General features: G+C 34.3%; 2 long non-coding RNA genes across 6 annotated transcripts; both read left to right on the forward strand.

Moving 5' to 3' along the window:
* The first annotated feature begins 631 nt into the window (after nucleotides 1-631).
* On the forward strand, nucleotides 632-2,519 carry LOC147381711 (uncharacterized). 3 transcript variants are annotated; one of them, XR_015174411.1, is made up of 3 exons: nucleotides 924-938; nucleotides 1,159-2,276; nucleotides 2,457-2,519. It is a non-coding gene; the product is annotated as an uncharacterized LOC147381711 (long non-coding RNA). The 3 variants fall into 3 exon arrangements; XR_015174410.1 differs by lacking the exon at nucleotides 924-938 and adding an exon at nucleotides 985-999; XR_015174409.1 differs by having other exon boundaries at nucleotides 632-2,276.
* Nucleotides 2,520-8,506: 5,987 nt separating this feature from the next.
* Nucleotides 8,507-11,906, forward strand: LOC147381712 (uncharacterized). 3 transcript variants are annotated; one of them, XR_015174407.1, is made up of 3 exons: nucleotides 8,537-8,795; nucleotides 9,920-11,474; nucleotides 11,576-11,906. It is a non-coding gene; the product is annotated as an uncharacterized LOC147381712 (long non-coding RNA). The 3 variants fall into 3 exon arrangements; XR_015174408.1 differs by having other exon boundaries at nucleotides 8,564-8,795; nucleotides 9,920-10,076; nucleotides 10,251-11,906; XR_015174406.1 differs by having other exon boundaries at nucleotides 8,507-8,795; nucleotides 9,920-11,906.
* Nucleotides 11,907-12,387: the final 481 nt, after the last annotated feature.

A 12,387-nucleotide genomic window follows, 5' to 3' on the forward strand; every position in this document is an offset into this window, starting at 1 on the left:
CCTTGATTAATAAGTTGTAGAGATGGTGATGAGTTAAAATGCAAGTGGCTAACATTTAAGAGTCATGCTGCGGTGACACAATGACGTGGTGACGCGCACACAATCATAGATGCTTTTTCTTGAGATACAAGTAATAAGCATCTACGGTTATGTGCACGCCACAACATCATTTGTGGCACCCATGTGTCCTTGTTTGTGTCACTCCAGCATCAGTGAACATTTAATTCAACACTAATGCTGGGGCGACACGATTTACTATGATTCTTACAATTTTGATGTGGAGTTGCGCACATAACCATGGATGTGTTTCCTCTCTAATACAAGTAAAAATCATCTACAATTATCAATTATGTGTGCACCTACACGACAGAATTGTGAGAATCGTAATAAATCCTATCACCCCAGCATGACTCTTAATTCCTTACCTCATTATAAACATAAATAGTTAATGGAAAATGTTGAAGTAACATTGAAATTGACATAGTTTCTCACATTGCTGATGTGGATGTGTATCGAATGATAAATGCTTTTCACCGAGATACAAGTAAGAAGTGTCTATGGTTCTCCGCACACTGCAGCACGACTCATAATTAAATCCGAAAAAAAAAAAAAAAAGAGTAATGCTGGGGTGACACAGGCCTTCTACTCTGATTCTCACAATTCTGATGTGGCTTAATATCCACGTCACCCACCTAATAAGTCAGCAGTCACGTCATCTTTTATTATTAAAAAAATAGAAACTTGGTGAAGAAGCTAACGTTTTCTCTTCTTCTCTCCTTATTTCTTAGATTGAAGTTAACAAGCCCAAATACTAAGGATTTATGGCAAATACTCAAGGATTTATGGCTTATCAATTGGGTCTCTTTCAAGTATCTCGAAGAGCTCTATCTCGATAACAATCTTCTTCAAGGCAGATTCCCGCGACCTTCAACAATCTGGTAAGCCTGAAAAGGTTGGAGATTCAAGGAAACAAGATTTCTGGAAAATTCACCAATTTGGGTAATTTAAAACACCTATCTTTCTTAGATTGCAGTGATAATGGAATCTTTGGACCTGTCCGTTTAATTTTCCAGCATTTTTGGTTGAAATTTAGATGAGGAACAATAGTCTAGAAGGAAATCTCCCAAAGAACATTAGAAATTTGAGTTTTTTTTACAGGATATGGATCTGAGTCAAAATCGAATCTCTGGCCCTGTTTTTACGCTCTGTTCGATCACCCATCACTCCAACAACTCACACTCTCTCACAACAAGTTCACATTTTTACAAATTCCAGGAAATCTAAGTACCCAAAGCCAATTAATAGCTCTCGATCTGAGCTACAATGAGATTCAAGGATTGTTACCAGCTTTTATGGCGACGATGCCGAGGCTCTCTACTTTGGTTTTAGAGAACAACAAGTTTATAGGGATGATAACTTCACAATACGCTTTGAAGGTTCTTGTTCCTGTCGAGGGGATTTCTCCATTTGAAAGATTATTGCTCGGTGGGAATTACTTGTTTGGGCCAATTCCAAGTCTGTTAATGGCGTTGAAACCTGGGTTTGCTAATGTGAGCTTGGTTGATAATTGTTTGTTTCGATGCCCACTGAGTTTTTTCTTTTGTAATGATAGGGTTAAAAAGACGTTAATGGAGTGTAAAGGGTTTAGACCTCTAAGTCCTTGATTGAAGGAGAATATAATCTTCTTCAATGGGTTCTCTTTTCTGATATTCTCTTTTGTCCATTTTTATTTTATTATTTATTTATAGATTTACTCAATCCAAATGTTCTTCCCGCACAATCCACCAACTCTGTTTTTTTAATAATAAAAGATGACGTGACTTCTGACTCATTAATGGAGCGACGTGGATACTAAGCCACATCAGAATTTTGAGAAACAGTGGAAAAAGACCTGTGTCACCCTAGCATTACTTAAAAAAAAAAAAAAAAAGACTGAACCGGTAATTGACCAATATCTTAAAGAGTCATGATGATCTGACACACTCAGTCGACGTGGGGGTAGTCAGATTATCACTATTCTATCTTTAAAAACTGGAGCAATAATTGAATAATACGGACAAATCTTCAAATCACCACGTGAAAAATGAGGAGAGTATTGAACCTTATCCTTATCCTTATCCTCTTTGGATGTGGATCTATAAAATGCCATCGAAACTGTAATCAGTTTGTGTGCTTGAGAGAAAGAGAGAGAGAGAGAGAGATGGAGATGAAGGCATCGTTCGTAATAGTGGTGTTGGTTGCGATGATGATGGCTGGTGTCGGTACTACTGTGGAAGGTAGGCTTAACCTTTTGCCATTTCTTAACTCCATCATGACCACTGAAACTCTAATGATGGTATATTGTTGTTAAGTACTTAATATTAGGTCTTATAGTTCTCTTAATTAATTTGCAAAGCAAAACTAATTAATATATGTTTGTTCATCTCTGTGTACACGCGTTGTGGGCATATATGCAGTTTGGGAGTCTTTGAAATCATCACCATGCTGTGACTCCTGCGCATGTACAAAATCTATCCCTCCTCAATGCCGTTGTTCTGACATTGCTACATCGTGTCATTCATCCTGCAAATCATGTTTGTGCACCAAATCCATCCCACCTCAGTGTCATTGCGGAGATGTCAATAAATTTTGTTATAAAAAATGCAGCAACAAGGCTCAACCTGAAGACTAATTAAGGGGGGCTGCCTCATGCAACTGTTTGATGATGCAATCATCGTTGCTTCTGTTGTTGTATATATATATATATTATATATAATATATATATATGTATGTATGTACTGCAGACTTTAATTTCTACTAAGAAGAATAAGTAGCGTTTGATGTAATGTTAATCATCGTTGCTTTGCTTCTGTTGTTTGAAAATAAACTGCATGTTGCTACTGGCAACTGTTTGATGTAATGTTAATCATCGTTTCTTCGCTTCTGTTATTTGGAAATAAATTGATGTAGTTATGGTGTCATCCCGTTCCTAACCAAAGTTAGGTCAGGTGACACCCCATTCTATTTCACGTGTCATCCAATGATTATAGCCTACAAATTATCAAACACATATATCCATACGGTCAGTGGTCCTCAAAAATGCCACGTGGTAAAAAAAAAATGGAGTGCCTGACATAACTTTAGTTAGAAAAGGTACACCTAAATAGGGGCGGAGCCAGGATTTTGCTCATGTGGGGGCAACCTAGAGTAGAAAATGTAGGGACAATTAAGAGTGAAAAAAATAGTTATGGGGGCAATTAAGAGTGGAAAAAAATTTTGTGAGGGCAATAATGGTAAATTTCTTTATCTGCTGTTCAAATCTGTCGCAGTAGCACATTATTCCATGGAATTTGAAAACTCTTGTGGGGGCAAGTGCCCCCACAGCCCCCACTCTAAATCCCCCTTGCACCTAAATAGATCCTTGTTCTGTGATAAAATGACGTATTAAACCAAAGCCGACTGTGTGGCTGATGTGGAAAGTGCAAGGAATCATAAATCTTTTTCTCCGAGATGCACATGGAAAAGATCTACAGTTATGTGCACCTGCCATGTCATTCATATAACGACTACGTACGGCTTTGCATGCCATTTTATTATTAGTCTTTTCTAATTAATATCATATTTTACCTGTGTTGGTGACTGCCTTCAACACTGAGCTGACGTGACAGTGTACAAATAAATATAGATTTGTTTTCTTCAAGATGCAAACTAAAAGTCAACGGCTGGCAGTCCAACTCAGTGTCTACCGTAGTCAGTTCATTTTTCATTTTAGTTTCTACTAATTAATTAGATCCAGCTGTGAATCGACTAAAAGCAAACTAGTTTGTGGTGTGATTCATAACTGGATTTGTGAATCCCATTAGAGTTGTGTTGGAGTGACCTCAAGATTTACCTTATTTATACTTTTTTAATGGGGTAGTGCACGCAAATGCTTTTTTACTCGTATATCGATAAAAAGCATTTATGATTTCATACACGTCTCCATGTCAGTAAAAAGTGTGAATTAAGGTCAATCATGAGATCACTCCTCCAACATTATTCATTTATAAATTCCAAAATAAATGATGTTGACACAATATCCAACAAGATTAGGTGGCAGGAAAAATTAATAAGAGAGATTTATCAGATAGATCGACTTCTTGTAATTTTATTGCAAAAATTCTCTTACTTTATCAAGTTCGTTAGTGAAACCAACCTTACTTTATGAATGAGGTTAACATGACTAACTTGGTAAGATTTCAAATCTTACTAAGGTCGTTGGACCCACATGGATTATTAAATTGACAATCCAATACCACAATCTTCTAGATTTCTTGGAAAGACATATATTCAATAGAAAAAAAATTTGAAACATTTATAACCGTGTGGCATCATATCATGTTTTTGAATGCCACAAATTGATGCGATTACAATCCACTTCAAGATATGTTTACTAGCAAATTAATTTCATCAATTCACCTTCTATGACTTGGGTCCCCACTCCAAGGTTTGCTGGGAAACAAACTTTATAAAGTAAGGTTTAGTGGATAACAAACTTCATAAAGTAGGTTCTCTTGGAGTTGTTAGAATTCCAAGGGAGTATTTGTAATAAAAATATGCAATTAGGTCTCCTGAGTAAATCTTTCAAATAATAATTTTATTTTGGGAAAATGACCACATAGTACCTAAATTCTAAAATATTTACTCAAAAGTTCCACGCTAGAAAACTTGGACTTTTGAAGACTCAATTTTTCCTTTAAAAAATGATTTGAGTCTCAAATAAAGATGCTTGAAAAGCGAGTGTGATTGTAGCATAAAATCAACATATTTTATAATCAAGGACGATATAAACTGTCATTTTCTATGAACGATGCATACAAGTAGGATATAGATGACTAGCATCCAATGAACTTAGAGATTTGCATTCAACATATCGATCCCCAATGGGGGAGTTATAATCTTTCCTAATTTAAAATGTGAGTTCATACGTTTCCTTTTTTGCTATGAGTTTGTATCGTATACCTAGGGACGGGGGTTGAAACCAAGTCCTACATCTCAAATATTGCCACATAGATCTTTCATTAAAAGAAAGAATCTTGTCCCTTGATGATACGATCCAAAATCTTGTTATTTTCTTCATAAAAAATTAATGTAAAGTTTAATCACTTTCCAATTGATCATGTGAGGAAAAAGATTCAAGATTGAAGCTCCCATAAAAAATTGCATAAAAATGTAATTCAAAATTGTAGATTAAAAAATAATCTTTTATATTCCATTATAAATTACATATATCATGTCTCATAATATATGAGGGGTTTTGTAAACATATGTCCTAAGGGCACATGTTTAGGTGCATTAAATACACCTAGAAAATTGCGCTTTCTACCAAAAATTCCCTCAAAATATTTTTTTACTAAAAATACCCTCAAGTGATTATTTTCAATGTGTATTTAATGCACTTTAGTTTAACATATGTCCAAGGGCACAAATTAATAAGACTCATATATATGATAACCAACTACAAGCAGATGATGAGTGGCTAAATTAGGAGAATGCAAAGTGGGGTCTCCACAGCTAAATGACCTCAATGGTAAATTTCAATGTTACATATATCTCATAGTTGGAGCATTAAGAAGTAAAGTGTTTTAAATAGACATTGAAAACAGAACACAATGTCTGATTTTTTGTTTTTAACTGACCAGCTATATTTGATTGTATTCAAAATGAAAGTGTTGAAAAGAAATGTTCTAAATTTCTAATCTTTTCACTTTAAAACTGAAAATGCCATAGCAATTAACTAATAAAATATGTAACAATTTAACTCATATTTAAATGAAAGAAAAATCGAACAAACACTGCATTTTAGTAATTAATAATACAAGATCAAAACAAAAATAAAGCCAAAGAATCAAGAAGCACCTTCCCAATACAGTACCAAGCATATTGAGGTTTTTTTTCCCTCAAACCTCAAGAACAATGAAGAAGAATTGGTAAATCAAAGAGCTTGAGCTAGCTGGTGTATCAATGATTTTGAGCTTTTTGAAGCAAAATCAGTATTCATAAAACTAGGAACATCGATTTGTTGATTTCTCAATGAGAGAGTCATCAAAGCCAAAAGTATTGTATTTATGAAGCTAAGAACTTGGTCTATTTAATTTATTAGAAGATATGGACCATATAACTCAGGCAAAATGAATTAGAATGTATTGGAGTAGTACTTGATCTTATGGTCTTTCAATCGAGAAGGATTGACAAACCCTATCAACCAACTCCTGCCTTGGATGAGCAGCGATTTTATTACTACTTGTAGTCCCTATAAAATATTGACTCCGATAAGGTCAAAAGTGACGAATGTCTCAAAATTCCTAAAATGGCTAATTTGATAGTAGAGCAACAAAGACCAGTACAAAGAGACTAATGTCCTCCTTTAGATTTCTTCTCAAACGAAAGATATATCATAAATTCAGCACAATTTAAAATTCACTGCAACAATGATTTAAAGCTCGAGTATATTATTAACAACGCTAGCATAGTTTCAATTATGGTCCCTCATTGCATCAAATGAATGCTATATGAAGTGTGAGTTTATTTTCTTCATTCATTCATTGCAGGACTTATAAACGGGTTTAATTTTCTTTTGAATCTTGAGGAAATTTTTTGACTTTATTTTTGTTCATCGATCGTCACATCTTTTCCAAGGATGCCCTTTGACGTTTATTACATTTCCTTGACTACCCGCTTTCCAAATATACCCCTACAACTTTATATATTACATCTCTCTTCTTTTTCAAGTAATACCCCTCCAACTTTATTGTTTTCTTTCTTCTTCCCCTTTCAAAAAATCTATCTTTTTTTTTTTTCTTAAAAAAGTCTCGTTTAAAACATGTTTTCTAATTCCAACAATTAAAATAATAAAAAAATCATATTTGTTCTAATATCGTAAGTACATTTTTTTAGGTAATAATAATTATAAAACCCCAATTTTTTTTTTTTTTTTGGGTAGGTTTATCGTTAATTTCTATAGTCTTATTGCTGTTTTTTGTTTTTGTTTGGGGCTAAGTAAGAAAGTTGTATATTGATAAAGGAGAAAGAGTACAAAGGGAAAGCCCTTAATTTACAACTCTAAATTGAGGAAGTTGGAGGGTATCACCCATTAAACAAGTTCTGGCTTTGAATGGGAGAGACTCAACAGAACTAAAAGAAGAGGAAGCACGGTTCATAATGGCTACATTCGCTAGCGCATCAACTACTGAATTTCCCTCTTGATAGATGTGTTGGATTTTTCAATTGCAACAAGCCAAAATTAAGATTTCTGATCGTATGAACCCAATGATCAAGCTTCCAGGGCAATTCAATCATACCAAGGAGACCCTTAATCATAAGTGTTGAGTCCATCTCGATCATAATGTCAGCATAGGAAATGCTAAAATTTTCCAATTCTGTGAAGAGGGCAAGGCACTCAGCCTCATTGTTAATAAGCTCTCCAAAATACCAGCAGGCAGCCACAACTGGCTGTCCTTAGAACTGAATTTGCCACGTGCCCGTCAACATTGATCTTTAGCCAACTAGAGGTGGTTTTCACCAAGAAATACTCAGACGATGTCTAGGAGGGACATGTTTTGGAGGAATGTGCAGCAGCATCTGCTTCCTCGAGATAGGAATTGATGTGGGTAGATTAAATTTTAGGACTCTCTCTAGTTCGTTAATCCATTAGATTCATAAATGTTATTTAATATGAGATGTAATGGTAATGTCGAATGTTATAATTTTCTTTTTCAATTTCTTTCTATAATGTCTCGGCACAAAAGATTGGTTGATGGTTAAACTTCTATTTTTATATTTACCATTTTCTCCCATTTTGTTTTGTAGCCCCTTTTGATCAATATTGAGATATAATTGTGTTGTGGTCTCTTTTAATGCTCTATTTAAACTCTTGATTAGGGTTAATGCCATCATGAAGATATCACTAGAATTGCAATCCCTTTTATAGGGATTTTGATCATAGAAAATTGCAAACTTCGAATAATTCAAAATAATACGGTAAAGACACAATTACAATTTCGAACATATTTCTTAGATAATTACAAATATGCTTGGCTATTTTCTCCTATCTTCCTTTTCATTTTTGTCAACTTAATTACTATGAAGAGTAATTAGTTGTGTCAGTGAATTCATTTCTCATTTTATTAAGAATATTTCATTCCCAGCCTAAGGGATACACAACTGCACATATCTAAGGAGATGCGTAATTGTGAATCCCGAGGAAATTTATGCTTTCAAATCATGCCACGTCAGGGAGTGTAGAAGGGCATATATCACAGGGGGCGTAAAAAAATCACGACTCATTCAAGAAAGAGTCGTGCTGGAATAACATTAAAATTGACATCGATTCTCACATTGCTGATGTCACTACGTTACATTAGAACGACTGATAAAATCCGTCGTTCATTGTGATAATTTTTAATTGTCATTAAATAGTCGTTTTTAACTAAAGGCAATGAGTTTAAATGGGGGTTTATCCATTGATTAAGTGTATAGAGAGGTTTTATTTGTGAGTCGGAGCATTATATCAACTCTGTCTCTCTTTCTCCCTCGCACATTCTCTGTCTCTCGGACTCACTCCTCTTCGCACATTCTCTCTCTCTCTCTCTCTCTCTCTCTCTCTCTCTCTCTCTCTCTCTCTCTCTCTCTCTCTCTCTCTCTCTACAGCTTCCTAGATCTAGGGTTCGAAGAGATAAAACCTACCTTTGATTGGAGCTCAAGATTAATTGCAACTCTCACTTCTCTTTGATTTAATCAAACTAGAATGAAACGGCTCCTTTGATTGCTTTGTTCAGGTAAGGTTTTACTCCAGATTTTGAACTGATGTGATTCTGAAAATGTCGTTTCAAGGTTTTGTTTTCTCTTTAAAGGTTTCTTTCGCGGTGAAACAATGCGAATCCGAAGTATTAGAGTTTATGTTCTTGTTCTTGTGATTATCGCCGTTTGTCGCAATTAATCTAAAAAATTGAAGTAAATTTGTTTGTTTTTAGGTTTTTTATTGTAATTTCGTTTTAATTTTTGTAATCAAGTTTATATTTGTTGTTATCTTCTTATGTTTTTCTTCTTGCACAAGGATTCTGGTTGGATGGGATCCATGCGATTTTAATCTATTTGTATATGTGTTTAGGAATTTTGGTTGGACACAATTACTCAAATTTAATAATAATATAGTAGGTTTCAAGTAGTGTGCCTTTTCCTACTATTACACATGGGTTCACAGTTTCAGCATTTTTATGGTACTCTTCAAGGCAAGCAAAGGTTAGTAGTGTCTTGTAGAAAAAACAAATGAGATTCTAGTTCCTAATTTGGTTTTAAGGGAGGAAGAGGAGATTGATCAAAGCTTGGAATGAAACTAGCGTGAGCTACAGGTTTGTGCCTCTAAGAACAATACAGATTTCAAATCCAGGATTTTTCAATATGTCTAATAGCTATCATCCAAATCAAATTGATAAAGCTCTTAGATTTTTAACCATAACTTCAGGAACAACATAAATGATCTTGTCTTCATGAATTTCTGTTTTTGATCTTTTAATCATCTCTCGTGTTGCTGGAAAAATTTTGGAACCTCATTATACCGCAGTGTCCAGCATTGAATTCAGTTATCTTCTTACCTATATTTGCAATCAAGTGAAAAGAAAGATAGTTTAATCAATGGAGTCAAGTTCTTAATTTTGTTTGCCACCAATGTTCTTTTACATCTATATGTCCATTTTTTAAAAGTTGCAAGGGCATCACTTAAATTAATGACTTTTATGGAGTTTAAAGTTTACTGCCTTTATATTTGTCTTTTTTTCATGCACCAATTTGGCATCAACATACATCTATATTGTGGGTGCTTAATATACAGAGGTTTATTTGTATAAATGAAATCTTTGTATTTGAAAATAAAATTACCTTACTTGTTTTCTCTTTCGTTCAGCTTAATCAAGCAGTTGGCTCTATTGAAGCAATATCCAAAGCATCGAAAGAACATATTTTGGAAAAACAGACCTTTCAACAGAGAAAGCAAAGACAATAACAAGTTTTTCCAAAGATTCCAAGTATTATCTAGGTCCAAAAATCAATTAATCAAATGGGTAAGGACTTTTGAATTCAGTAGCTATCCTTACAATCTCTTGGACTTGAAATTTCTCATTCATTGACATTTATTCTTTGGTGGTACATGTTTTTTTATCTGTTTGAGGCAACATTCTTATTATTTTAGATGGTAAAGAATCTAATCTAACACTGACCGTACCTACTCTTTCTAGTAAGAAAAAGGCGTGAAGAATCTCTGCAACATAACTTTTTCATTCAAAGTACTAGGAAATTAAAGGCTCTGGTGTAACAACCTTACCAGGTTTCATATGTAATTTACCTTATGTTGTATTTATTTTTCTCTTTACATGTTTGTTTATTAAAAAAGAATGAGAGGAAGGCCAAAGTGAAAGTGAGCTCTATCTGTGATTTTTTTTTTCTCAAAACTGTCATATTTCCATATGCTACTGATCTTATTTTAACATTTGATTTTGTTAAGCAATTGTAGGCTCAATAACATTATAGTCAGTTTAGTGCCGTGGTATCGCCATTCTAGGTTAAGTTTTGGGAGGTTATTTCCTTCTTACTATTACTATGGCTCAAAATGAATAATGTTCTTTGTTGTTTGTCATCATTGCGTTCTGTTATGTTTTTTGATTTCTATACTAGTTAGTAAAATGCTACTGGAATCACATAGTTTAGTTAGTATTAAAGTGCATGTGCCATCTTGCACTCATATAAAGCTTGGATTTTTGAAGTGGAGTATTAATAATTGCGAAGTGAGAGAGGAGATTTTAAATTACAAAGACCAAATGAACTAAAGCTTGAATTGCCAGGTGGCATGGCTTTTTCCCCCTAAAGACATGTCTTTAAATAGAATTGAAAGGTGGAACATGATTCTTTGAGATGACCCCAAATTTTTGAGATAAAGCTTTGAAAATGATGTTGCTTTAATAATTTAACAGTTTGTTTTATGTTCTTTTAATGTTTTCCGATTTTTTTCAACTTTGTTTAAGTCTAGATTTGATATTTTCTAAGAAAAAGAAAATTTAATTGTTTATCAAAATTGAAGATCAGAGTTACACCAGAAATAAAAGTGAAATCTTACAGACAAAAATGTTAGAAGAAAAAAGCTGAACTTTAGTTCTTTTGCTTGGGTTACATAACGTGTTAAGCTTAGTTGATACAAGTGTCATTGACTGTGTTGAGGGATCCATGTTTGTTATTGACTGGGTTTTGAAGGATTCATGCTTAGATAATAGTCATTGTACTTTTAAGAAATGAGTTTAGTAGAGTCGAATGGCAGATCATGATTTATGTCATCAGGCCTGGATAGTTCAGATGAGGACACATCATTTATCTAAGATGTCCCTGTTATGTAGAAACAGGGAGGTTTTATCAGATGATTGCCTATTGGTTTGGGGAATAGAGGGTATTGCCTATTGTAGTGCTGATAGGTAAGATTTGTAAGGAAGTTCCTTTCACTTTGTTTTTGAATCATAAACCAAGGAAAGGGGAGGCTCTTATTAACTTAATTTATTGACTTTTTTTCCAACAGATCTCTTGTGTTCCGTGATGTAACCATAACTGGTAACGGCTGTAGAATTTCACGTCATCTTCATCTAATCGCATCTCATGGCATGGTCTATGACATGGCTATAGATCCTGCAACGGAGGTTGCTATCAGTGTTGGGCAGGTCAATGCGTATTCACTTTACATGTTTACGTTCGAGGAAATCTAAGGCCTTGTAGTAGATTGTAAAGTTTTTAAGCAAAGCAACTGCCAAGCAAGCATTCACATGGAAGGGAAAAACCTATTGCCTAAATCTCATGGTTAAATTCTTCTGTTTATAAGATAGGAAAATAAACACATTTAACATTTTTGCCGAGATGCTTGCCATAAGCAAGATGGATATTTTGGGGAGCTGACACCTTGTTAGCAAGGCACTGACACGTCTGTCCTCATGATTTCATTTCTAAATTAAACCCCTTTTATAGGTAGGTATCTATGGACCCAAGCAACAGCTAGTTGGTTTGCTTTGCCATACTCTACAATTGGAGAATAATGTTGACGTCAACCCGTCAAACAAAGACTTGTTTCTAGAATTCATTAGGTGGCTGAGAGAGACGAACCTCCACCTTATAATGCGCTGTTATGAAGGGTACGCATTATGACTTATTTATAGTGCAAGTATTGTAAACTTGATCCAATTGGATTAATTTAACCTCCACTGAAGTTGTTGTTTCTACTTGTGTGGTAGGTACTTTAACGTAGAAATTCTAAATGGGTAACTTCACTGTTCTGTACTTTGTATTGTTATAGCTCAATTTTACCTTTAATGGAAGTTTTCTAAGTCTTACATCTTAAAA

This window comes from Akebia trifoliata, unplaced genomic scaffold (genome assembly GCF_017979445.1).
Source record: "Akebia trifoliata isolate Shusen 1 unplaced genomic scaffold, ASM1797944v1 Contig00289, whole genome shotgun sequence".
NCBI classification, from domain to species: Eukaryota; Viridiplantae; Streptophyta; class Magnoliopsida; order Ranunculales; family Lardizabalaceae; genus Akebia; species Akebia trifoliata.